General features: G+C 54.6%; 2 long non-coding RNA genes across 4 annotated transcripts in view; one reads left to right on the top strand and one right to left on the bottom strand.

Moving 5' to 3' along the window:
• The window catches only part of LOC147582792 (uncharacterized), a 233,735-nt gene that overhangs the window by 957 nt on the left and 207,542 nt on the right, over nucleotides 1–25,236 (bottom strand). The window contains exons 3-9 of one of the 3 annotated variants that reach the window (XR_015249522.1): nucleotides 12,510–12,742; nucleotides 11,533–11,592; nucleotides 10,047–10,374; nucleotides 6,877–7,011; nucleotides 4,132–4,289; nucleotides 2,776–3,010; nucleotides 1,370–2,252 (exon numbers count right to left, since the gene is read on the bottom strand). This is a non-coding gene — a long non-coding RNA (uncharacterized LOC147582792). Of the gene's footprint in view, nucleotides 1–1,369; nucleotides 2,253–2,775; nucleotides 3,011–4,131; nucleotides 4,290–6,876; nucleotides 7,012–10,046; nucleotides 10,375–11,532; nucleotides 11,593–12,509; nucleotides 12,743–25,236 lie in introns of those variants that run through there. The other 2 variants (XR_015249520.1, XR_015249521.1) reach the window with 2 other exon arrangements.
• On the top strand, nucleotides 10,732–13,875 carry LOC147582797 (uncharacterized). The gene is made up of 3 exons (XR_015249525.1): nucleotides 10,732–11,274; nucleotides 11,674–11,859; nucleotides 11,967–13,875. It is a non-coding gene; the product is annotated as an uncharacterized LOC147582797 (long non-coding RNA).

The raw sequence follows: 25,236 nt of genomic DNA, 5'->3' as shown, positions 1-25,236 counted from the left end.
CAGTGGCTTCTTCTGATGGAGAGCGGGAGCACGGAGGGGGCCACCTGGGCAAGAGGCGCTTTCTCTCTGTGCCTCAGTTTCTGCCTCTGTAAAATGGAGAGCACAACAGGGCTTACCTTGTGGTGGGGACCTCGGTGCTAGGGACACTTGGGACCAGATAATTCTGTGCTGTTGGAGTTAAGCAGCATCCGTGGGTTCCATCCCACCCACGGCCAGTAGCATCCCCCCAGTCGTGACAGCCCCAAATGTCCCCAGATAGAGCCTAACGTCTCCTGGGGGCCAAGATCGTCCTCAGCTGCCTCCTCGGGCCCTCCTGGGGGTTGAGAGGTGACGTGGGCACAGAGTCTGGCACAGGGCCCGGCGCTCAGCAGCTGCTCGGGGCACGGGAGCTGCTGCTGTCTGGTTAAGAGGGTGGCCAAGCTGGAATCCTGGCTCCGCCACTCCTTAGCAGGTGGCCTCGGGCGAGGGACTGCAACCCCTGAGCCCAGTTTCTTCATCTGAAAAATGGGATAATAATAGCACTCCCTTTCTTGGGGCTCTCAGGAGGGTTAAAGACCATGCCCAGCAGACAGTAAGTGCTCAATAAACGGGAACTCTGACAAATAGGGTGAGGGGTGAGGAAAATGAAGGCTCTTGGAAAAAGTGGGAGCAAGAGAAAAGGCACTTTGCAAGTTCCTCCTGGGGTCTGTGCCCCTGACTGACGGGCACACAGAGGCACAGCTGCCCACACCCAGGAGGCCAGCTGGCTCACCCCTCAGCCCTGCTGGGCCATTTAATAATTAAGCCGGGAAAGGGGGTGATGAGGCTGGAAGGCCCGCAGGGACTAGGCCTGGCCTTGTTTGGCTCTGGTGACGTGATGGCCCTGGGACCATGGCCTTCTTGAGCCCATAAACAGGGGGCTGGGCCCCGAGACAGGCAAGGCCAGGCCAAGGTCTGTGCTGGTGGCCTGCTGCCCGAGTCATGAAGGGGGTGGGAAGAGAGGTGCTCGGCGGCCGCAGGAAAGGGGTCCCTGTGGAAGGAGGGCTGTTTCTCACGGGGTCGCTTCCCTCCCTCCAGCATCTCTCCTTCCCTGCCCCACCCCCTCTCCTGTCACCCCCACTTTCTTGTGCACTTACTACGCGCAGCGCTCTGCCCCCTCGAAAGCCAGTAAGGCTCCCATTTGCCCAGGTAAGGAGCCGGAGGCTCCAAGGGCTCGAGTCAGCGGGTCTGGAGCCTCCCACGCTAACCTCACGGCCCCGCCCACTGCCCCGCCGCCCCCTCCCCGTCGTTCTCTCTCTCTCTGTCTCTCTGTCTCTGTCTCTGTCTGCGCGTGTGTTTCCTTCTCTCTGTTTCTGTATTTCTCATCTCTGCTTCTCCCCTCGCTCTCTCCCTGTGTTTCTCTCTCTCCTCTTCTCTCCCCGCCTGGCCTGCCTCTCTCTGACCGCCCCGCCTCGCGGCCCTGTCTCCCTGCAGCCAGCACATCATGTCCCTGGTCAGAGCCTGACGTCAGGCAGGGCCTGGCGGGCGGCCACGGGCCGCTGCCGGGCAGGCGGAGGGAGTGCACGCCTTCCCGGTCCCCGCTGCGGTGGCCGCCCGCCCGGCTCCCAGCTCCGGGCTGCGGTCCTCCCGGCCTGGCCTCGGCTGGCCCAAGAGCGGAGGCGCTTGGTGGCCACCTGGCCCGAGGGCCTGGGGGGCTGCGGCCTCTCACATCCCCCTCCTTCACCCAGACCCCACCTGCTCAGTCCCAGCGAGCACTCCTCAACCCGGGGAGGTTCGGAGAGGTGTGAGGGGCGTTTCCGGGTGACAGATGTGGGTGACACAGCTGGGGTTTTAGGGGCAGGGACTTGTCATGGGGGTACAGCCAGGCACGATGAAGGAGTGCCCCGCCTGAAATGTAAACAGTGCCCCTGCCGAGTTGGTCTCAGGCCCCATCAGAGCTTGAATAAGTGGCTTAAAAAATGTAATATTTCTTGTCTGGTTTGTTTGGTTTTCCCCCTCGGATTTTCAAAGCAATGCCACTTCCTTGAAGGACATTTTGAAGGGCATCTGAGCACCCTGGTTTAAAAACAGACTTCGGGGTTAGACCAGCCTCGCCCAGATCCAGCTGTGTGACCTTGGGCCACTGGCTTTACCTGTTGAACCTCAGTGTTCTCATCTATCAAATGGGCATGATAAACATACACCCTCTGCCAATGGCAGGGATGAAGCAAAACCATGTTTACAGAGAACAGTCACCTTTTTCTCTTGTCTCCTTTATTCTTCTAATTTTAAATCTAGGAAATACAGAAAAGTACCGAGAAAAAACAAAACAAGACAAACAAAACAAAAAAAAACCAAGGTCACCCAAAGAGAACCACTCTAAGATTTTCGTGGAAATTCAGCTCAGTTAATGTTTTTATATTGAGATCCTGCTACGGCCTGCTTTTTCACTTTTCATGAAAATAGAACCTGACTTGAAGTTTCATTTCAAAAGATCTTGGCTTATTTTATTATCATTTTCAAAAAACATACACGCACATTCAAAAGGTTCCAAGGGTGTCCAGCGAGGAGAGAGGCTCTTTCCCACCTCAGCCCCCGGGTCCCCTTTGCAGAAGCAAACACAGTGGGCAGTTTCTTGTGTGTCCTTCCTTCCCTTCCTGGTGTCAAATCACCTTTAGACCCGTGATTTCTAACCCCTCTCTTCATCTGGGTTTTGTTTGTGTGCTTTAATTTACTCAGTTGCAAAGCGTGACGTTACCAAAAAACGAGAACATACAGACCATCGAAAGCAAAGGGAACATAAGGAAAGAGAATTACCTGAAATCTTACAACCCCTTCGACATTCTGGAGTCTACCCTCGCAGGCTTCTTCTATTCCTTGACGTCTGGGCACCAGGCATCTTTTCTTCTTAGCGCTGACCCACGTCGGTGATGATGTATTTGTGTACTGATCTGATGACCCTCTGCCTTCCCCCTGTGTCGTGAGTTCCAGGAGACAGGGCCGGGCATGCCTGGGTCCCCCACACCCAGTGGAGTGCTGGCACACAGCAGGCCTGTGGTGGACAATTTCCAAATGAGTGAATGAATGAGTTTACAAAAGGGATTGTACAATATAGGACACTACCCCGTGACCTCTTTACTTACTTACTTACTTATTTATTTTACTTAACCTACTGGGTACATCTTCCCACATCTCCAGCTAGACAGCAAATCTCCATTTTTCATGTCTACACGGAGACACCACAATAAACATCTTTTTGATGCTGGCCAGAAGCTTCTGCCCCTAACTGGGAAATTCTTTTTCAAAAGCAGATTGGTTAACAAATTCCATATGATCCTCCTGTGCCCCAGCCCTTCGGCCATTTACTTTCAGCCTGACACTTCACTGGTTTTGTGGGCCCATTGTTTTCTGGGACAAGTCAAGATTTACTGTCTGCCCCCGACATCATGTTTTTCCAGAGAGGCTTAGGAGTCAAGAACTCCTCCCACCCCTGCCCCACTGTTTCCGACCGTTCAGGGCTCTGTGGATTTGTTGAAGTTGGGAAATGGTGTAACCCTTGCCTCCCTGGCTGTCTCGTTGCAAACAGCACACACCTCGCTCATTCGTACCTCAGGGCCTTTGCACTGGGTGTTCCCTTGCTTCCCCCGGATATTTACTCAGCTTACCTACTTCAGGCCTCTGATCAAGTGTCACCTTCTCAGAGAGTACTTGTGCAGCCATTTTTTTCTAAATTAGCATCTCTTATCCAGTTTTACACTTCTTCATAAAACATTTATCAGCATCTGGTATCCTATCCTATCCTATCAAGTTATCTCAGTATTTTGGGGTTTTCTTATTCACTGTTCATCTCCCCCACTTTGAGGGAAGGAACTTAGTTTTCCTTCTCTCCTACAGTATCCCCAAGACCTAAAGCAGGGCGCGAGCCTTGTAGGTGCTCAGGAAATACTGGCCGCATCAGTAAATGTTAATTTCCGGATTCCAAGCTTCCTTCCGAGGCTGAAGATTGATGGCCATCATTCATTCATTCATTCATTCATTCATTCATTCAAGGTATGTCTCTTGAGCACCTAGTGTGTGCCAGGGCCTGTCTGGGTGCTGGGAGTACTACACTGGGTAAGGCAGACGGGCCCTCCTCTTGAGGGATGTGCTCAGTGGTCTGGGAGATGTACTTACATCAGGTAATGACATCCAGGTGGACTTGTGGGTAACGGGCCGAGGGGCGAGAACCAGGCTTGCGTTCTGATAGACGTGGGCCCCCGGCTCTGCCGCATCCCTTGCAGAGCTGGGTAAACTGCCAGGGTGACACCAGTGGTCCTTTTTGGTTCTGCCTGCTGTCCTTTCGGGATAAGAGGAGGACAAATCAAAAGTGATGGCAGAAGGCCTTCCGTATTCCTCCCCAGCCTGGCGGGTCTTTGCCCAGTGAGCTCAGCTTCGCCCTGCTTTCTGGCCACGCCTCACCTTGCGTACCCGCTTCGGGGAAACTCCTTCCCTAGTGGCCACACTCCCGGAGGGAGATGCCAGAAAACTCACTTTCCCAGCCTCCCTTGCAACTTGGGGCAGGCGTGGGGTTTGGGCTTCACCAGGGAGACGGGCCTCCTTGAGATGTGCCATTAGAAGAGATGGGCGGGGGGCGCCTCGGTGGCTCAGGTAGTTAAGCGTCTGACTTCAGCTCAGGTCACGATGTCACGGTTCCCGAGTTCGAGCCCCGTGTCAGGCTCTCTGCTGTCGGTGCAGAGCCTGCTTTGGATCCTCTGTCCCCGTCTTCCTCTGCCCCTCCCCCCGCTCATACTCTCCCTCTCTTTCTCTCACAAATAAATAAATGAACATTAAAAACAGAAGAGAAGGACAGGAGGGGAGGTGTGGAGGAGAACGCACCGTGCTTCTAGCAGATGCAGTGGGAGGGTCCTCAGCAACAAAGCAGGCTCCCTGGGCAGCTCGTACCTGGCTGTGTAGCCTGCCGTCCTGACTCGGGGGCCCACCTGGGATAATGGCTATGAGTAGCAGGAAGTCAGAAACTACCTAAATGCTCAATGACCAGGGAACGGTTGAGCTAATTAGGTGGTAATTCCTAAAAGAATTAGAGACCACTCCTCCAGCAAAATATTAGTGCAATACTCAGGATTAGGTTCCTCTTTGAGCGGCTAAAAGCCCAAGATGCCAGGGGCTTAGATGAAACAGAAGTTTGTTTCTCCCTTATATAAAAGAAGTGTGGAGGCGGCAGTCCAGGGCTGGTAGGGTGTCGTCATAAATTCATCAGGGATTCGCATGTCTTTTCTCTTGTTGCACCACCATGGCCCAAGATGGCCACTCAGATGCTGGCCATCACATCTGCATTCCAGGCAGCAAGGAGGATAGGAAGAAGCGCAGGCACCCTCGCTCTGAGGACACTACTTAGAGGTTACTTATGTCTCATTGGCCAGAACTGAGTCACATGGACACAGCTGGGAAACGTAGTTTTTTTTTTTTTCTTCTGGGTGGCCACGTGCCCAGCTAAAACTTGAGATTTCTATTATGAAAGAAGAGGGAGAGGTCAGGGGAATGGAGGAGAAACTGGGGTCTCTGCCACAATCGGCAACAATTACAAACAGCGTCCAAGAGGATTTTGTAACAACACGAAAAAAACCCCAGCTTCGTAGTTTGGGGAATGCAGGACTCGCAGTTGTATATATCGTGAGACTGCAACTTTGTGACAAAACTTCAAAACAGAGGGAGCTACTCAGAGGAAGAAGCTGCTAAAAGGTGGGCCTCTGTGGGAAGTCCGGTGGGACATTTTATTTTTTTCTTTGTATTCTGCGCTTTCCAGGCCGTGGATAATTGAGCAAATTTAACTTCCAATCTGCTCCAGCCAGTATTCGTGCCCCGCAAGTCTGTTCTCGAACGTGCCAAGGCAGCCAGATGGGAAAAGCAGCAATGAGACGACATCCAGTCCCAGACGACATGATTGGGACCGGGGAAACGCCCAAGGAACCCGCAAAAATTGGCTCGGAAGAGAGGGGCCTGGGACTTGTCACAGGTTCAGATCACAGCGCTCCTGGAGAGTCCGAGCCCCGACCTTGGCCAAACCGCTAATCTCACCTCTGCACAGTGGAACCGTCTCCAGCTGGGAGGGGCTGCAGGAGGAGGCGGCTTCCCTGAAGTGTGTGCACCAGGGCCCTGCACAGAGCAAGCTGTGGAGCCCAGCTTCTCAGCCAGGGGAGGGGTTTTGCCCCCCAGGGGACACGTGGCAACCGGGACGGGGGGCTGTGCTGCCGATCCCAGGGATGCTAACAGTCTACAATGCGCGCGCGGGTCAGACTCCCGCTGCAAAGAGTGATCCGGTCCCAGGGTCAATAGTTCTGAGTTGAGAAATCCTGCTGTAAACACACATCAGCTGTTACCGTTATCAGGCTTGTTTCCTGGCTTTCGCTGTCGTGAGCTGCACGGCAGGGGTCAGCTGTGTCGCATACCTGTGGACACGCGTGTTTGTGCGGGACGGGTTTCTGGGCAGGACTTTGCCACAGCACCCCCGCTCTGCACCCGCACGCTGTGGCCTCCGACTGTCCCCGAGGGGTCTTCTGCAGCGCATCTCAAGCTCTGTGCTAGGAAGCCGGGGACTTGTCTCTCCCCCGGGAGCTGGGAGAAGGAGCAGGGTGGCCCCTGGCCCTCAGTCCGGGGACTAACAGCGTGGCCGCTGCTGGTACCTGTGGGATTTGCAGGAGTGTCCCCAGAGCTTGCTCTCTGGTGGGCACGCTGCTCAGCTCATTCCCCCCTCCTGAAACCCGGGGGGCGGGGCAGGGAGTGCTACGCCCTCCGTGTCAGAGATGAGGAGGCAGGCCACAAGGCGGTGCAGGCGTCGGCTGGCCCCAAAGCCAGCACACTCTTCCCGGAACTCATTGCCCCGCTCAGGGGTTCTCCACCTGGCCACTTAATCAGAATCACCTGGGGAGCGCTGGCCCGGTGAGGCCAAGCTTGGTTCTGGAACCAAACACATCTTGACTTGAACCTTGGCTCTTCCTCCTCCTGGCTGTGGGACCTGGGGTCCGCGGCTGCCTCTCTGAGCCTCAGGTTTGTCCGCTAAAAAAGAAAGATTAGTATTAGTGACTAGCTCAGAGGGTGGCCGGGAGGTTCAGTGAAATGCCCTACATCATAGGCTGCCCATGGGGCCAGGTATACAGTAAGCACTCATTAAGTGTTGGCTTTGATTTTTATTTTTGGAGCAGGGCTGGGGCACGTGTGTGTGGGGGGGGGGAGGCATTTAAGCTCCTCAATTGATTCTAATGTGTCCAGCTAGTCATCCATCCATCCATCCGTCCATCCATCCATCCATCCATCATCCATCCATCCAATCATCTATCCATTTAGTTACTCAACCATTTATTTAACACAAACTATGTGCCTGACTGGGCCCTGAGGACACGGAAGTGATCAAGATAAAGGCCTGCCGCTCACGGAGTTGACAATCATCAGTGCTGGGAGAACAGACAAGAAAATAAGTGACAATAAGGGAGTGAAGTCACGGACTATAAACCGTCGGACACATAAGTAGGTAGGACGGTGCCATCGCGGGGGACGATGGGATGACGCTTCTCCTCCAGATGGGGTGAGAAGCGGATATCTCCCGCCTGCAGTTCCAGACCTCCCTCCACCCTGCTCTGTGTCTCAGAGCAGATCTGGGGGGACAGCACCCACCTTAGGAGCCCACGCTTCCCCGAGGTAGATGCCAGAAAACTCATTTTCTCAGCCTCTCTCGCTGGATGCAGGCGCGACAGCTGTGTTTGAGCGACAGCCAGGAGGCCGGAGAGGTCGGGGTGGGAACTGAGGTTCGGACAGGGCAAGGGGGTCGTGTGAAACCAGGCAGCTGGGGAGCGGGGGAGGCGGGATTTGAACCCAAGTATACTGGACGTCTCAGTCTGATCCCCTCACTGGTTCACGGCCCTCACTGTGGGCGACTGCATTGAGTTGACGGGAAGAGATGGGAAAGTTGAGAAGTTCAGCCAGCATCACGCACGGAGGCCCGGCTTACTGTTGACCAGTCACCTACTGCAGTCCAGGCCTGACTCAGAAGCACGGGCTCACCGCAACCCTACAAAGCAGGGCGAGCAAACCAGGATTCAGAAAAGTCAGGTAAATCACCTGAAGTCACACAGCAAAGGAGTCAGTAGACCCCATTTACAACAAGAGGACCCACTGAAGGGGCGTATGTCTGACTCGCTGACCACACTGGGAGCAGCCCGGGATCAGAGTCCACATCGGAAACTTCTTTCCACTTCCAGACCAAACCCGAGGGCGCTACCTACGGCAGGCTTTCAAGAAGTAACGGGAACGTGCAAGAAAGCATGGCCAACTTACAGGGATTCGCTTGCACGTTTCAGAGGCTCAGAGGTTCCTTCTTCTCCCGTCTTTTCTCCTCAATACCTTTCACTTGGAAACTCTAGCTGAGTCATTCTTTGGATCCATTTTAGCTCTTCTAAAATGGCGGCTTGGTGCGTGCGTGGAGGGGGCAGGGCGTAGAAAGCACCATTTCCCACACTCTCAACCTGGACGCTAGTCTATCCACACATCTTCCATTTCTCCATTTATCTATCTGCCGCCCATCCACCCACCCACACTTCCATGCACCTATCCCATTCATCACCCCAGGCAGCCTTCCATTCTTCCATTGATCAGTAAATCCAATCCCCACCAGCCCATCCCTCCCTCCCTCCCTCCATCTACAAACACCCACCGAGCGTCTCCCTTGGACTAAGCCCTAGCCTGGGCTCAGAGGCACTAGAAATCAGATTTGCTCCTTGACCTCCTGGAGCTCCCAGCGCAAGAGGCAGTTCTGATGGATGGGAGGAAGGGCTTGTTCATTCATTTGTTCCACACCCGTTCCCTGCTGCCTCTTACGTGTCAAGCGGTGTTAGACCCTGGGGAACAAAGATAAAGGAGACGGGCCTTGGGCTCCCATCCTAGTGGAGAGACAGTAAATATGTGCCTAGACAGGAAGTGCTTATTCAATAACAGTTTTGTTCGTCTGCACATGTTTGCTGATGCCTCCCACATGGCAGACCTTGGCTTTGGGGATATCGAGATACAGAAGCTTTATTTCTCTTGTCCACTAGGGGCACGGTCCAGTAGAGAGTTTCCACGGGCTGTGATGTAAGCTGCTTTCAGGGTGTGAGGAGGAACCCAAAGAAGCAAGGACGTGGCCTGGGGAGCTTCCTGGGGGGGGGGGGGAGTGGGTCCTGGTCTGAGCCTCAAGGATCAGCTGGGGTCTACCAGTTTGCCCCGCTCCCTGGGGTCCCCGCAGGCTTCTTTCTCCCCTTCTGCAGAAGGTGAAGGTCAGAGTCAGGGGCCCCCGCAGACCCCCTCCCTCCCACCCGGGCAGCCCCCCTGTTTTTTATTTAAAATTTTTTTTAATGTTTATTTACTTTTTGAGAGAGAGAGACAGAGAGAGACAGAGCATGAGCAGGGGAGGGGCAGAGAGAAAGGGAGACACAGAATCGGAAGCAGGCTCCAGGCTCTGAGCTGTCAGCACAGAGCCCGACACGGGGCTCGAACCCACAGACTGTGCGATCGTGACCTGAGTCGAAGCCAGACGCTTAACCGACTGAGTCAGCCAGGCGCCTCTCGGGCAGCCCTTCTGAGGCTAGGACTCAGACCCTGTCTCAGGGCAAGGCCCTGGACAGCTAGCCGGACGAACCTTGGAGACTGTCCCGCAGTGACCAAGGTCCACTGGTGACATTGAGGTTGTTTGTACGAATGTGCCCCATTCTCCTAGGGACTCTTGTTTACAGAAAAAACCAACTCTGCTGACATGACTGATGGTGTGGTGTGAAGGGGTGGCTGAGAGTGTCCAACCGTGCACGGTGCCCTGGGGAACCAGAGACACTGGTGCCAGGGGGAGGGGAGGGGCAGAGGTGAGGCTGGACTTGGGAGGCAGGGGCCAGATCACGCGGGACCTCACAGGCCTTAGGAAGGGCTCAGGGTTTGATGTGAATGGTCGCGGGGAGAATTTGAGCTGGATTCCAGTGGGTTAAAACATAAGCATGGAAACCTCCAGATAACGAGTCTAGTGATTAACTCATTTGCTCATTCATTCACCCAACCGGTATCTGAATACCTACTCAGTTCCAAGCACCGTTCCAGGCGCTGGGGAATCAAGGGTGAACAGAGCAGCCGCAGACCTTGCCTTCTTGGGACCAGAGGGGACACAGACCCTGAATCAAGTGGCCACACAATGAAGTGCAGACAGTGAGGAGTGCTATCAGGGAAGGCTTCTTCCGGGTGACACACGAGAAGCTGGCTTAATACTTGATTCAGCCAAAGTGTCAGGTGCTGTGCTGGGTGAGCAAGGAAGACGGAGTCCCTGCCCTCAAGGAGCTGACCTTCCAGTGAGACAGACACACCCATAAACAAACAACAGCAACTGGGGGCAGAAACAGGGAGGACTTCCTGGAGGAAGAGGGATGAACAGGAGTTAGTTAGGTGAGGGACTGTGAATGGGGGTGAGGGAGGGGTGGGTAGGGTGTCTCTCCAGTGACCTGCTGGCCTCAGGGGGCAGGGGGAGGTGGGAGAAGATGCCACGGCTTTGGGGGGAGGTCGTGACTCAGTGGATCGAGGGCCAAGGCCACAGGGAGACGCAGGGTATTCTCTGGGGCAACCTGTCTCTCCATCTCCGTCCCTGTCTCCTCGTTCTGTTTCTCTCATTATCTGTCTGTCTTTCACGGTCAGATACTAACTGGTCTTGGGAATCTCTCAGTGTCTCTTGGCCCGTTTCTCTTTTTTTTCTACGCTCGGGTCATCTTCGTGAGATGTCAGTAAGAGACAAGGATACTGGGAAAAACCCCGAGCGGGTGGGCAGGAAGCGAGGTCAGGGGCACAAGGACAGCTGAGCACAGGGACAGGCGGTGACTGAATGTTCTGTTTTGGAAAGACGGCTCTGGTCAGGGGCGAAGGTGGCTGACCACGAAACTCGATAACCTGGCCAAACACTGCTGCAGCCAGCCCTCTGGCCACAAGCCCCGTGACCAGTGGGTGCCGTGCAGAATTTTCCCGGAGGGAGGGGAAGAAGGGGGAAAATGGCCCACGGGCAGCTTGTCCTCGGCAAGTGGGCCCAACACGAAGGGATGGAAATGAGGGAAGAGCGAATTCTCAAGCGAGACCTCAGTGCGGCTTGTCTCTACACGCTCTTCGAAAAGGGTCAACGCATCCCGAGGCCCTTACTGTGTGCCAGGCATTCAGTCCCCGCTCACTGTCTCCAGCGGAGCATTCTGGTTCAAGACCATGGACTCTGGAGCCAGACCACCTGAGTCTGAACGCTGGTTTTGCAAACTCCTCGCCCTGTGACCCTGGGTAAGTTACTGAGCCCCTTTCTTCACGTGTGAACCGGGGAGAAAATAGCACCTGTCTCATACGTTCGAGGTCAAGTTTAATATTAGTTCATACGTGTAACAAAGTAAGTGCTCAACAAAATGCAAGCTGTTAGCATTTCAGCCTTGTGATTGCAGAGCTCATGCTAGAGGGAGTCACGTTCAAACCCCTGCTTCACCACTTCTTAGCTCTGTGACCTTGGTTACGGCTCATAACCTCTCTGGCCCTCTCTTTGCTTACCTGTTAAGGGAGGATGATCTTAGTTCGCACCTCAGCAGGTGGTTGAGAGGGTCTGTGTACCTGCAAAATAGACGGGAAGCACTCACTCCACAGGCGAAGGTAAGTCCCAAAGAAGTTCATTCTTTTCCTCCACGTGTCCAGCAGGCTCCAGGGCCCCCGAGCACCTACGATGTGCTGGGTCCTGCACTCTTTCTGTCCTGGAAGGCAGCAGTGGGCAGCTGGAGAGGGAGCGAGCCCTCCTGGTGCACAACTTTAGACCTAACAACAGCCTTCGGGTGCAGGCAATATCAACCCATTTCACAGAGGTGGAAACTGAGGTCTGGAGAGGTAAGTCAGCTGCCAAGGCCAGAGGTTTGTGAATATGGGCTCCTTGGAGCTGCTTCTGACCCAAACTCCTGTGACAACCCCACCCACCACGTCCTCTGTCATCACAGGCAACTAGGACCTGAACCTCTCTCACACACTTGGCTGTGTCCCCTGCCTTGGAATCTCCAGCTGGCCCAGAGCTCACCTCAGAAATGTTGGGTGTACCAGACAGAAACTGCAAACCCGAAGGGTTGTGCTGTCCCCAAATTAACCTTCCCCATCCCTGGCTTCCTTATCCTATGCCAGCCAGCTGGAGGAAATCGATGCGGCCATCAAGTCCCTGAGCACTCCCCTCACCACCAAGGCAAGAGGCAGGTGACATGTGCAGAAAGGGACAGAAGGGGTCTCGGGGCCCAGAGCCCCAGGTGCTCATGCCTGGCCGTGTGACTTTGGACATGGCGCTTCCTCTCTCTGAACCTCAGTTTCCTTGTCTATAAAATGGGCACATAGAATCCACCCCTTCGGCTGATATGCAGAACAGAGACAGCATGGGGACAGCATGAGACACAGGGCAGGTGCCCAGAACATGACGACCGTCCTTACTACGTGGAAGGGGTGGCTGAAACTCTTTCCCCCAACCCGAGTCCCTCAAGCCCAGTTTGGCTTCTTACCGTCAGTGGTGAGCTCCTCATGAGACAGTGGAGTGGTTAAAAGCACGAGCCTTGGACTTGACTGCCTGGGGTCAAATCCTGCCTTTGCAGCTTGCCTCCTGTGTGATCCCAGGCAAGTGATTTCACCTCGATGGGCCTCAGTTTCCCCATCCATGAATAGATGTGATAACAGTTCCCATCTTTCTGCGATGTTGTGATGATCGAATGGGTTCGCGGAGGTCAAGGCTGGGACCCTGCCAGGCACACAACGAGAGCCTTGGAAGGGTTTGCTGCTCTTCAGACACTGAAGGGAGAATCGATCTGGTGGGTTCTGCACAATTTACAAAGCACTCGGGGCCAGGGATGGAGTAGGGAGCTGGAGGAGAATCCTGATCCGAACCAGGACGTTCAGATTTTATGAAGCAAGGTCCATCGTATCGGGGAAGGGCTCTGTGCAGGTCCCTGTGGCCCGGGGAAGGGCTGCCCCACACCCATCCTCCCGTGGGTGCCCGTGTTTGGGCATCTCCGTAAGGCGGCAGGATCACCCTTCTAGTTGCTCGGCCTGGAACCCTAGACTTGTCTCCGATTTCTTCATTTCTGTCACTTCTGTTGGAACAGCATGTCCTGTCAGGGCTACTTTCTGAACAAATCCAGAATCTGAGGCCAGGAACTCCCCCCACGCCCCCCCACCTCCACAGCCACACCCTGGGCCCGTTGCCGTCTCCTAAAGCCCGGACCATTGCAGTCGCCTCCTTCATGATTGTCCCCCTTCCCTCCGCGTCCCTGACGGTCCATTCTCCACATGAAGCCAGAGGGGTTCTTTTAGAATCTGGAACCTAGATCATGCCCTCCTCCGTTCAGGACCCTCCATAGTTCCCACGTACCCCAGAGAAAAGCCCGAGTCCCTCCAATGATATGCAGGGCTCTGCACAACCCGGCCCCTCGTCTCTCTGCCCTCACCGCCTCCCACGCCACCCCAGCCACACTGGCCTTCCCCGCATCCTCGCACATGCCAGGCACGATCCGGCCTCAGGGCCTTTGCACCTGCTGTTTCTTCTGCCAGGAACACTCTTCTTACAGATATCCTCCCCGCTTAACCCCGCTTCATTTCAAGACTATCTTCAAATACCTGCTCAGTAAGGCCTCCCCTGGTCCTGCTCCTGCTTCGGGATTGGTACCCGTCTGAGGCTCTCCACAACCCTTCTCTGCTTTACTTTTTCTCTTTAGCACTTATCACCACCTGAGACACAATATAGTTAATTTACCCATTAACGTTTTGTTTTAATGCTTATTTTATTTTTGAGAAAGAGAGAGAGAGAGAGAGAGACTGTGTGAGCAGGGGAGGGGCAGAGAGAGGGAGACGAAGAATCCCAAGCAGGCTCTGCCTCTCAGCCCAGAGCCCTGACAAGGGCTCGAACTCAACGAACTGTGAGGTCGTGACCTGAGCCGAAATTAGGAGTCGTTGGCTCAACCGACTGAGCCACCAAGGTGCCCCCTTACCCATTAACGTTTATCCCCTCTCCACCTCCACCTCCAGAACGTGCGCTTTGTTCACTGTCGCACCCTGGCACAGACGGGTGATCAATAAACACAAGCGAGCGTGTTACCTTCGCCGCTGCCCGGGGTGGGGGTGGGGGGCGCAAGGGGGCAGCTGGGACCAGAGGAGGCTGGTCTGAGAGCCTGGAAGGATGGAGCTGCCACCGAGTGACATGGGGAACGGGTGGGAGGAGCAGGTTTTGATTCGGGACGTGTCAGATGAGAGCTGCCGCTCAGGGTTCACTAAGGCCCGGCCACCATTTCAGGGCCTCGGGACCCAGCAGAGTGAAACGCTGAGCCCCTGATGTGGCACCTTCTCGTGAATCTGAAGGCTGGAGCTGCCGTGAACTTACCAGGAAGCCTTGAACCAGTGCAAGGCATCACTCCCCGGCCTCGGTTTTCCCATCTGTCAATGGGATGACAGTCCATCCCTCCCGAGGCTATGGTGAAACTCAGTGATCTAATGCCTCTGAGGCGCCTGGCACCCGGTGGGCACTTGACCAGAGCTCATTTGTCCCCTGTCCAGCCCCCACGCTGGCTGTCCCCCAGGGGACTGTGCCGCGAGCATTATTTTTAACCATGGCTCCAGCGAACTGGGCAGTGGCTCTGAAGGCCGCGGGAAGACCACAGGGTGAGCAACATCCCGGCTCCCTCGATGCCAGGAGGTCGTGGCGTGGAAACATCAGGGGAGGCCACCCTGTATCCCTGCCCGGTAACCCTTCTGCGAAATTATGTCACCTGGTGCTGCTTATAAACAGCACTGACCTGTCCCGAGCAGGGTGCCGGGGGAGGGGGCCCCGGCCCAGTCTCCCCGCCCTTCACCCTGATTCTGAGTGGGCGGGGGCCCCTCCCATTAGCCCTCATTCACAGAGCAAAGTCGGGGCAGCTGGCCTCTGGCCAGACATTGCCTGCTTATTTCAACACCTCTGAGCATTTTGCAGCTGACCAGCCCTGGGGTATTTTTAAACGCTGGCCTCGGCCAACCTCTTTGTCACATTCCGGTCGGGGCTTGGATTCAGTGCATGTCCCAGTTAGGAGAGCTGGGGGGGGGGGGGGGGGAGTGGCAGGAGGGATTCGTTGACAAACATTTAATGAAATTCCAGGACCTGCGGTCCTACTGTGCGCTGGGCCCCATAGCGGGAACAGAGGCCCAGGGGACCTAATGTACACAGCTTGTTCTGGACGTGGCCCTAGTCTGGCGGGGACACTGTGACAGGCGCAATCTACAAGGCCCAGTGGGTTATGTAAATGAGTGAAGGGGCCCAGGGAGAGGTGACAGGAAGGGGTGGGGACTGTGGTGGACCCCTCTGGGGGGCGGGGGGGCGCGGCTGTTCCTCAGCTGTGGCCTCTGTCCTCACAAGAGAATCGGGACCAATGTGCCCAGAGCGTCTGACTTTTCAAAAGAAGCTGCAAATCCAGGTTTATGTGGAATTTCCTGCAAACATTTCTTGACTTTTAAATGTTGGCAACAATTTTTTTTTTTTTTTTTGTAACGTTAAAAACATTCTGAGAGCCAAATGAAACCCGTTTGTGGGCCGGACTCAGCCTACAAGAGTCAAGTCCACGGAGGCAAACAGTTTGCGTTTTCTGATGCAAACAGATGCATTAGAAAATGCTCAACAAACCCAGGCTGAGCACCAGCTAAGAGTTCTTTCTACTGTTCTAGGCCCCGGAGAAACAGCAGGGAACAGGATGGAAAACATCCCCGTCCTCGCAGCTTAGATCTGAAGCCAGCCTGGGCTGGCTTGTGAGTTCTGCAAGCTGGTCGTTAGGCGCAGCCATCGCTGACAATTCAATGATACGCACTTACGGTCAAATAAGTCAGAATCGAAAACAAAGGTAACAACTCCTCAAACTCATCACTCTCTAATTATTTCACTATTCTCCACATTCCCAAGACTATTCACATCTATTGTATCATGTCACGCTGTACGATATTATGATATTATACGATGGAAATAGTACATAATGCACATAGGCCACCACACATCTCTTCTCACCCCCCAGTTCTGTGAATTCCTGTTGAAATTGGTCGCGGTGGGAGTATTTACACCACAAAAACTGGCAAGTGTAAAACCAGAGCCCCCCCTTGCCTGTTGCGGTAAACATTTAGCAGCAAACCAGATTAAGACAGATACACTGATAATATGTAAAGTGTCAGACGATAATACCTACAATGAAGGCAAATGAAGTATACAGAGGGTTAGATGGTGATGGAGGGGAGTATTTTAGACAGACAGGCCATGAGGAGATGATATTTGAGCAGAGACCTGAATAAAGTAAGAGAATGAGTCACACAGATATCTGGCAGAAGGAGGTTCAGGCAAAAGGAACAGCAGGTTTCTGCCTGGGGACAGGTACAAGCTTGCTAGTTGAGCACAGGGAGGAGGCAAGTGTGGCAGGACCAGAGGGAGGGAGGGAGGGAGGGAGGGAGGGAAGGGGGCAGGGAGGGAGGGAGGGAGGGTTGGAGATGAAGCTGGGGAGGTAGGCAAAGGTCAGATCATACAAGGTCTTAGAGGCCACGGTGAGGAGGGTGATTTTTGCTTTAAGGGAGATGGGAGTCCTAGAGGGTCTTGAGCAGGGGAATGACAGGACTTAATTCCCCTTTTAAAAAGTTTCCTCTGACTGTGGTGGGCGGAGTGGGACAAAGCTGGAAGCTGGGAGACAAGGGAGGAGGCCACTGTCACATTCCAGGCAGGTGAGGACGGTGGCTGTAAAGGCAGCAACAAGAATATGGATTCAGAACGTGTTTGGCAGTCTAGTCAACAGGATTTCTGATGAATGGGATGTGTGGGGTGAGGGAACAGGGGATCAAACGTGCTCTGTAGGTTTTGGCCTGAGCACCTGTTTGGGGGGAGGCACCATCTCCTGAGACAAGACCAGTGGGCAGGACCAGGGCTTAGGAGGGGCATGGGAGCCTCTGTCGTGCGATGTTTGAGAGGTCTGTGTGACACCCACGTGGAGGTGGCAACCTGCCAGTTGGGCAAGGGACCCCGGAGCAGGAGCACAAGGGGGTTCCGGAAGCAGTGTCTCTGTTGCTACGGCAACTCCTTGCCGGGCCGGGGTTGACGGGGGTTCTGGGAAGGACTTACAGTGAGGAAGTTGTGACGTTGAAGGAGAAGCCTCTGGCAGATGGAGAGTGAAGGAACAGCATCTGGGGGAGGGAACAGCAGGGGCAAAGGCCTGGAGGCAAGGAAACGTCTAGTCTTTTTACGGAATGGTGCGGGAGGGGACCCCAGGGTAGGGGAGGAGGTTAGGAAGCCAGAAGAGCAGATCTTTCGAGGGGCTGCTTCTTTCAGTGAAGGAGGCCGGAAGGTGTCCTCAGGGCACTGGAGCAAATGGTGGGCAGGTGCAGACCACAGAGGACGCCTTAGGAAGGAAACGCGGCATCCACGTCTGGCCTTAGGTAGCACGGGATTGAAGCCCCCGCTCCCAGCATACACAGCACAACCCCTCTCCAAGTCAGCTGGGGCCTTTGCCAACCCAGCCAGTTTCTTGGAGAACTTACGCCATCGAACCAGGAAAACGACACAACCCTGAAGTGAGGGAGGCGGGGTGAAAAAAAAAATTCTGGAATCTTCAGTTTCTGGATTCCCATCATGTAGAAGGACCAGGAGGTCACTTCCCGGGACTGAGGGATAACGTAGGTGACCATGGCATGGTGGGGACCTCAGGTGTTTACAGGACCTTTGTAACCATCCTCTGGGAAGAGGCGTGGGGACAACGGGTCTGGCCCTCGGACTTGGGGCTTGCCCTGTCCTCAGTTTGGCTCTGAGTTCAAGGCAGGCTTTTCTGCCACATATTTGCTGTGTGATCTTGGGCAAGTCACTGGTCTTTCTGAGCCTCAGTTTCCTTATCCGTACAAGGGGCTAGTAATGGTCCCTGTAACCGGGACACTCACCTGCCCCCTCCATCACTGGGAATGAAGTGAGATAACACAGAGCAACAAGTTAGCTCAGTGCCTAGTTCATGCCACACTCCCAATATACGTCAGCCGTCAATCATTATTTGCAACATTATTACTAATTATGGAGGGCTTACTTATGTCAGGCTTCCAGCTATGTGCACTATCTCAGTTAAGCCTCATTCCCTCTCTGTGAGGATTATTACCAGTTCCATTTTACATACAGGGAAACAGAGCCTCGGAGAGTTGAGCAGGCTGGCCCACGTTAAGATTGCTATTGGGGCACACAGCTGGGATTTGAACTTACATCTGACCTCAAAACTTGTTCTCATGTTCATTCTGGGTTCTGCCTCCGTGAATCCAATCGGGCTCCAGAATTTCAGGAAATAGCAGTCTGTGTGACCCTTGGCATCCGTCTACATCAGTGGGCACCCCTGGCCTCCCCAGATCCAGCCAGCTCAGTCTACACGTTTGTCCTGGGGTGTAGACAGGACACGAATGATGGCTGCCCCAGGGCAGCGAAGGGCCTGGAGAAGCAGAGTCCTAGGCCAGCCCGAGGCTTTCCTCTTGAAGCAGGAGTCCAGCCGGGCACCCGTGTCCCATCAATAAACGTGCCCAAAAATAGCTTGCTGGGCCCGGCCAGGACAAGAGGACCAGGACGTCCTGTTCCCACTGGCTCTGGCCAGAGAGTGACCGTGTACTTGGCCTTCCCCATTGGAGGCTGTGGAAGGGAGGGCAGAGCTCATCCTGTCTGAGGACTCTCGGGAATAATCTGGGCACCAGCACCCCCGACCTCGACCCTGCAGGGCTTCCCGAATGCACTCACTGCTGGTCGGGGAGATGGCCGTGGGCGGAAGCGGGCAGCTTCCCCGGGACGTTGAGGGCTCGGACGCTGGGGGGACGCTTGTAGGGGTGTCCAGCATTGGGAGCTTCCAGCGTCGACTTAGCCCCCACAAACGCCCCCAGGAGGGGCTCCCTTGTTACCCCTTCAGAGGGGGACGCTGTGGCTCACCTGCCCAAGGGCACAGTTAGTGGCCAAGCCGGGATTCAAAGCAGTTATATGTCCCCTTGCAACTACGACGATTTATGTCAAACTCAGTGGCTTAAAACAACACAAACTTATCCTCTTACAGTTCTGGAGGCCGGAAGTCAAAAACGGGCGTCACGTGGCTAAAACCCAAGTGTCAGCAGGGCCGCGTTCCGTCTGGAGCCTGTTCCTTGCCTTCTCCAGCCTCCAGATGCCACCCACGTTCCTCGGTTCTGACCCTCGTCACATCTCCTTCTCTGACTCAGACCCTCCTGCTTCTCTCTTATAAGGACCCTGTGGTGACACTGACCCTACGGAATAACCCGGGCTAATCGCCCCGGCCTAAAACCCTTAACTTTATCCCGTCCGCCAAGTCCCTTTTGCCACATATGGTCACGTGTTCGCGGGTTCTGGGGGTTGGAACGTGGACATGTTTGGGGACCGTCATTCCATCTACCACGAACCCAGAACCCAGCTCCCACCTAGTCGTTCTGGCTTTGCCTGAGGGCACCGCGAGCAGCAGGACCAGGAATGGGCAGAGGAGATCTAGTGAGCTGGTGGGAGAGGGGCAGCCTGGGTCTCTCCGAGGTAAGCCTGGGGCCTTCGTGTGAGAAGGCCCCTGGGGGAGAGGGCAGGCCCAGGGATGAATGAGGCGGGCCAGGAGGGGACAAGGGGGTGCAGAACACTACTCCAGCTGAGCGGGGCCAGAGGAGAAGTAGGCCCAGGCGGCCAGAGCTGCTGACTTCCCAAAAGAAACTGGAAATCCCGGTTTTTACGTGACATCTCCAATTCTGAAGTGTCGGCAAATGCAAAAAAATTATGAGGGAACCACCCCCGCCGACACATGCCTACACACACACTGCGTGGGTCACACGGAACACGTCTGGGGCCAGGTGAGGCCCAGAGGCTGTGAACTCCTGGGCACAGGCCCACCGGGGACGGAGGGGGAGGGCATGTCCTCGCTGAGGGCAGTGGGTGCCGGAACATCCGTGGAGCAGCCTGAAGGCGTTCCCTGGCCAGCTCTGTCCCCAGCGGGGGACGCCTGGACACAGGGTACTCGGGACAGGAACGGCGGGCTTCAGCAACGTCCGGGGGTGGGGCAGGGCCAGACCGACGCCAGGTCAGTTGGACTCCACTTCCGGCTGTGACTCCATGCGGTCAGGCGGGCCGTGTGGCCTTGGACCGGCTACCCGGCCTGTCGGGTGCTCCACGGGGCGTCCAGAGTCACCCGTTCCAGCATGTGCTGCTGCTTTTCTGGCCCTGGGGACTCAGAGCCACACAAAACAGAGCGGGCGCCTGCCTCCAGTGACCACGGATGGGCCACTGATACGGAATTGGACTTGGGGCTTACTGAGTAGGAACTCCAAAGTGCTCAGCTTCTCCCCCACGGACCCGCTTTCCCCGCCTCATCCTTAATAAAAGGATAATGAACGAATGACTTCCGCTATTATCACTGAGCATCAGCTGAAGGTCACATACCCTATCCTCCGAACCTATGAGGCTGGTGTTACTATGGCCCCATTTTACAGGTGGAGAAACTGTGGCCAGGACACCCAGGTCCCATTAGGACCTCCTTGGGAAGGAGCCGCTGCCCCTGAAACCGTTCTCTCGGCCCCTCTGCCTTAGTTCTCAGCTACTCATCATCCAGGGAAGCTCTTAGGGTCACTGGTCGGGACAACCTTGGGGGTAACATGGAGGGCGCCCTCTGTCCACTACACCTTGTTCTGAATTTGCCTCTTCCCAACTTCAAACAGGCGCCAGTTCTCGACCTTGCGGACCGAAGGCCCTTGGTGCCTTTAGAGATTTCAAACAACTGATCCCCTCTCAGGCTTCTGGACTTGACGCCTGGGTACTTTTCAGCCTCTCTGCCCCAGGCTATGCTGGGACTCCCTAAGCCATTTTACTTTTTATTAAAAACATTTTTATTTAATGTTTATTTACTTTTGAGAGAGAGAGAAAGAGAGAGCAGGGGAGGGGCAGAGAGAGAGTGAGACACAGAATCGGAAGCAGGCTCCAGGCTCTGAGCTGTCAGCACAGAGCCCAACACGGGGCTCGAACCCACGAACGTGAGATCATGACCTGAGCCGAAGTTGGACGTTTAACCGACTGAGCCCCCAGGTGTCCCCTCCCTAAGCCATTTTAAAATAACAGTCCCGGGGCGCCTGGGTGACCTGAGCTGAGATCAAGAGTCGGATACTTGGGGTGCCTGGGTGGCTGAGTCAGTTAAGTGTCTGACTTCGGCTCAGGTCATTATCTCGAAGTTCGTGGGTTTGAGCCCCACTTCGGGCTCTGTGCTGACAGCTCGGAGCCTGGAGCCTGTTTCGGATTCTGTGTCTCCCTCTCTCTCTCCCCCTCCCCCGCTCATGCTCTGTCTCTCTCTCTCTCTCTCTCTCTCTCTCAAAAATAAATAAACATTAAAAAAACCACTATTATTTTTAAATAAATAAAATAATAGTGCCCAATTACTGGACCCACTATGCGCCAGGCACTTGATAGACACGGGTGAATTTAACCCTTAACAATCCTGTGAGGTGGGGGCTAGGACAGATGAGGAAACTGAGGCTGGCTGGGGCGAAGTCACCTACCCAAAGTCACGCATGCATAAACAGGACAGGTTCAAAGCCACACTGGGAAGCCCTGTGCCATGTGGCTCCTCTCCGCCCGCCGCTGGGTGGGGAGAGGCTTCTGCTCTCCTCCTAGAGCTTCTCCCTCCTGCGGCCCACTTCCCTCCCAGGGCGAATGCCCGACGGTAGTCCCCAGTTTGAGGGCTCCTTCCTGGGACTGCGGGGCTGGGTGCTAACGCGTGCAGGGGCTCCCTTTCCAAGCTCCTTCTCTCGTCTCATAAGTGGGGTTCCGTGGTGGGGAAACCTTGTCCGTTTGCTCCCCTGTGGAGTCTCCCTTGTTGGAGAAGGTGAGCAGGGAACTAATGGGGACGCCGCAGGTGTGGGGCAGGGCCAGGCTTTGGGGTCCCAGATTCCAAATGTCCAGGGAAAGGCTGGCAGGAGGGTGGGTGGAGTTGCCCAGTTCAAAGCTGGCTGGTTCTTATCAGCTCCAGAGTTCTCTTAGCAGACGGTGGAATCAAAGCAGGCCAGGGCTGTTTGCTTACTTTTTGCCTTTTTGGCACAAGGAGATCAAAGTGAATCCTCTGCTCTGCCCCCTTCCTCCCTCCTCTTCTTCCACGTTTCCTTCTCTCCCTTACAAGGCTGAGAACCAAGAGCCCTAAAGTTGAGAAGGTCTCCCTGGCACGGATCTGCACGGAGCCCTGGGCCGAGGATCTCACGGGGACGATGGCACAGACCATCCAAATGACGAGCAACAGCTCTGACCTTCCCCGTTGGCAGAGGGGGAAACTGAGGCACCGAGAACAAAGCCACTCTTCAGAGGTCGCTCAGGCCTTTCTGACTCCCCAGTCCACGCTTTTTTTTTTTTTTTTTTTAAAGTTTATTTATTTAGTTTCAGAGAGAGAGAGAGGGAGAGAGAGCTGGGGAGGGGCAGAGAAAGAATGAGAGAGCGAGACAGAGAGAATCCCAAGCAGGCTCCACACCACCAGTGCAGACCCTGACAGGAGGCTCGAACTCACGAACCCAGAGATCATGACCAGACCCGAAATCCAGAGTCCGACGCTTAACTGGGTCACCCAGGCACACACACCCTCGCCCCACTTCCACACTCCTAACTGCTCCTCGGGCAACATTTCTTCCTCCACGCTGGCATTTCTGCTCAGAAAAGTGACACAGGTACAAAGGTGTCGAACAGCAGAAATCCAGCTTCCAATGAGCCCGGAGCCTCTGTGCTGTGCCCTGGCCGGGAGCTCAGGGGCTACAAATTCCAATGACCTCAGTGCCCAGGCAGGAGGCACAGGGGGTGGAAGGCAGCCAGGAGGGACACAGGAAGGAGGGGTGGGGACTCTGGTGACTCGGAACCCTCCCCGGAGTTTTGACTCAGCATCAGCCCAGGGCTGTCTGAGAAAACGAGGGCCCATTGTTATCAGGGTTTTCAGGCAAATCGGAACTCCAGACCTTTCAGGTGAAACCTCTGTGGGTTTGTTTGGTTTTTTTAAAATATGGTGCAAGATAGGGTTCTATTTTATTTTAGTAATAAATCGATACTGTGCTATGCTGGGCCCCTGCAGGAAATGTTCCATCACCCTAGTCCTCCCCCCGCCCCCATTCTTCTGTTTCATATTTTCATTTGTAAGCCCCGACATTATTTTATCCAACGGAAAAAACAAAACAAAACAAAACAAAACACAAAAAACCCTGTCGGCCACTACTTGAAATTGCGTTCAGTTTACATATGTTGGCAGATTCGTCATTTTAAGGATGTAGATGCTTCCCGTCTTACTTACTCTCATCTTATTTCGTGGCCCTTGGGAAGATACTTTAGTTTTCTTCCAAAGTTGATTTTCAAATGATGGCAAAATTCCAAGCTGTTGGAACTGCACGGGCCAAGTAACGCCTCCCGTGGGCTGCGTTTGGCCCGGGGGGCGGGGGGGGCTCCCTGTTGCCCCCTGAGATGGAGGGCGGCCTGACTCAACGCGGGAGACTCAGCAGGCCGTCATTCAAAGATAACCCTGTCCCAGGCGGAGAGATCTCCAGGGCCAGGCAAGCTGAGAAAGTCTGGGATGTTTGCTGCCTGACGCCCTCTGTGGAAAGGCAGGGCGCCCACTTCCTTTATTTAAGGCCTAGAAAAGCCCATGGAGGCCCCAGCCAGCTCATTTAAAACCAAATTTCTTTTTGAGAGAGGGTGAGAGAGAGACAGAGTTCAAGTGGTGGGGAGGGGCAGAGAGAGAGGGAGGCCCAGAATCCGAAACAGGCTCCAGGCTCCGAGCCGTCAGCACAGAGCCCGACGCGGGGCTCGAACTCACGGACCGTGAGATCACGACCTGAGCCGAAGTCGGACGCTCAACTGAATGAGCCACGCAGGCGCCCCAGCAGCCAGCTCATTTTTGACCAACACTTCAAATAACAAATTGAAACTAACCCATATGGTTTGCTGTTGAAAAAGCAAATAAAAAAAAAAATTAGAAAACACAGCCAAGTGATCAAAGAATATCTGTCGAGACCGGAGGGGTGGGCACTGCCCAAGGGGCTGGGGATGTCGCACGTGGGGCCAGCTCCTGCTTCGTGGGTCTTATGGTCTAGCGGGAAGTACAGGTGGGAAACCCAGAGACATGAAAAGCCAAAAGGCACATTGCAGTGATGACTGAGGCACGAAGAGACAAAGCGAGGTCATGGGATAAAGAGAGGCCAGACGACCCCTGTAGACAGGGGATTGGAGACGCCTCTCAGTGGAGGTGACATTTTGCTAAGACCGGAATGATGGAGAACAGGCAGCTGTGGAGAGCTGCTTCCGGGGCAGCTGTGACCCCCAGCAAAACCACTGTGACATTTGGGTGGATATCCTGCCAAGGTTTTCACCTAACTGTATTTTCACATCAATGCGATTTTCCTAAAAACGTGCTTAATTTCTATCGTACGCGTTTGCCTTTTCTAGAAAAACAAAAGTGGCCACGTAGTGTTCTGGAACCACCCTGTTTTCTCACTTGGAGCCTCAGTTGCCCTGTCTGTTAGCCAGAGATGGTCTTCATAACTACCCCACGTGGGAGTAAAGATTACCCCAAGAAAATGGCCCACAGCACATGTGACTGGTACAAAGATTAGCCATATTGGTATTTTTTTAACAGTTCTTTTCTTTTTTAATGTTTTATTTATTTTTGAGAGAGAGAGAGAGCGAGCGAGTGGGGAAGGGGCAGAGAGAGAGGGAGACACAGAATCCGAAGCAGGCTCCAGGCTCTGAACGGCCGGCACAGAGCTCGATGCGGGGCTCAAACTCACAAACTGAAATCGTGACCTGAGCCAAAGTCGGACACTTACCGGACTGAGCCACCCAGATGCCCCTTATTATTGGTAGTTTTAAAAATCACTTTTCGGGACATCTGGGTGGCTCAGTCGGTGAGGGGTCCGACTTCAGCTCAGGTCATGATCTCGTGGTCCGTGAGTTCAAGCCCCGCGTCGGGCTCTGTGCTGACAGCTCGGAGCCTGGAGCCTGTTTCAGATTCTGTGTCTTCCCCTCTCTCTCCCCCTCCCCCGCTCATACTCTGTCTCCCTCTCAAAAATAAATAAACATTAAAAAAAAGATTTTTTTTAAATCACTTTTCAGTGGCAGCTCGGAGAGGTGGGGATTATCGAGTCCCTCTTGCAGGGGACAGTTTAAGGCTCACAGGCCCCAACAGGGCAGGCTCAGGAGAGGCACGCCATTCCCTGGCCCCCAGCCTCGGG

Source organism: Puma concolor, chromosome A3 (assembly GCF_028749965.1).
Source record: "Puma concolor isolate L17-30 chromosome A3, mPumCon1.1.hap2, whole genome shotgun sequence".
NCBI lineage: Eukaryota > Metazoa > Chordata > Mammalia > Carnivora > Felidae > Puma > Puma concolor.
This window is presented reverse-complemented; position numbering and strand designations above follow the sequence as displayed.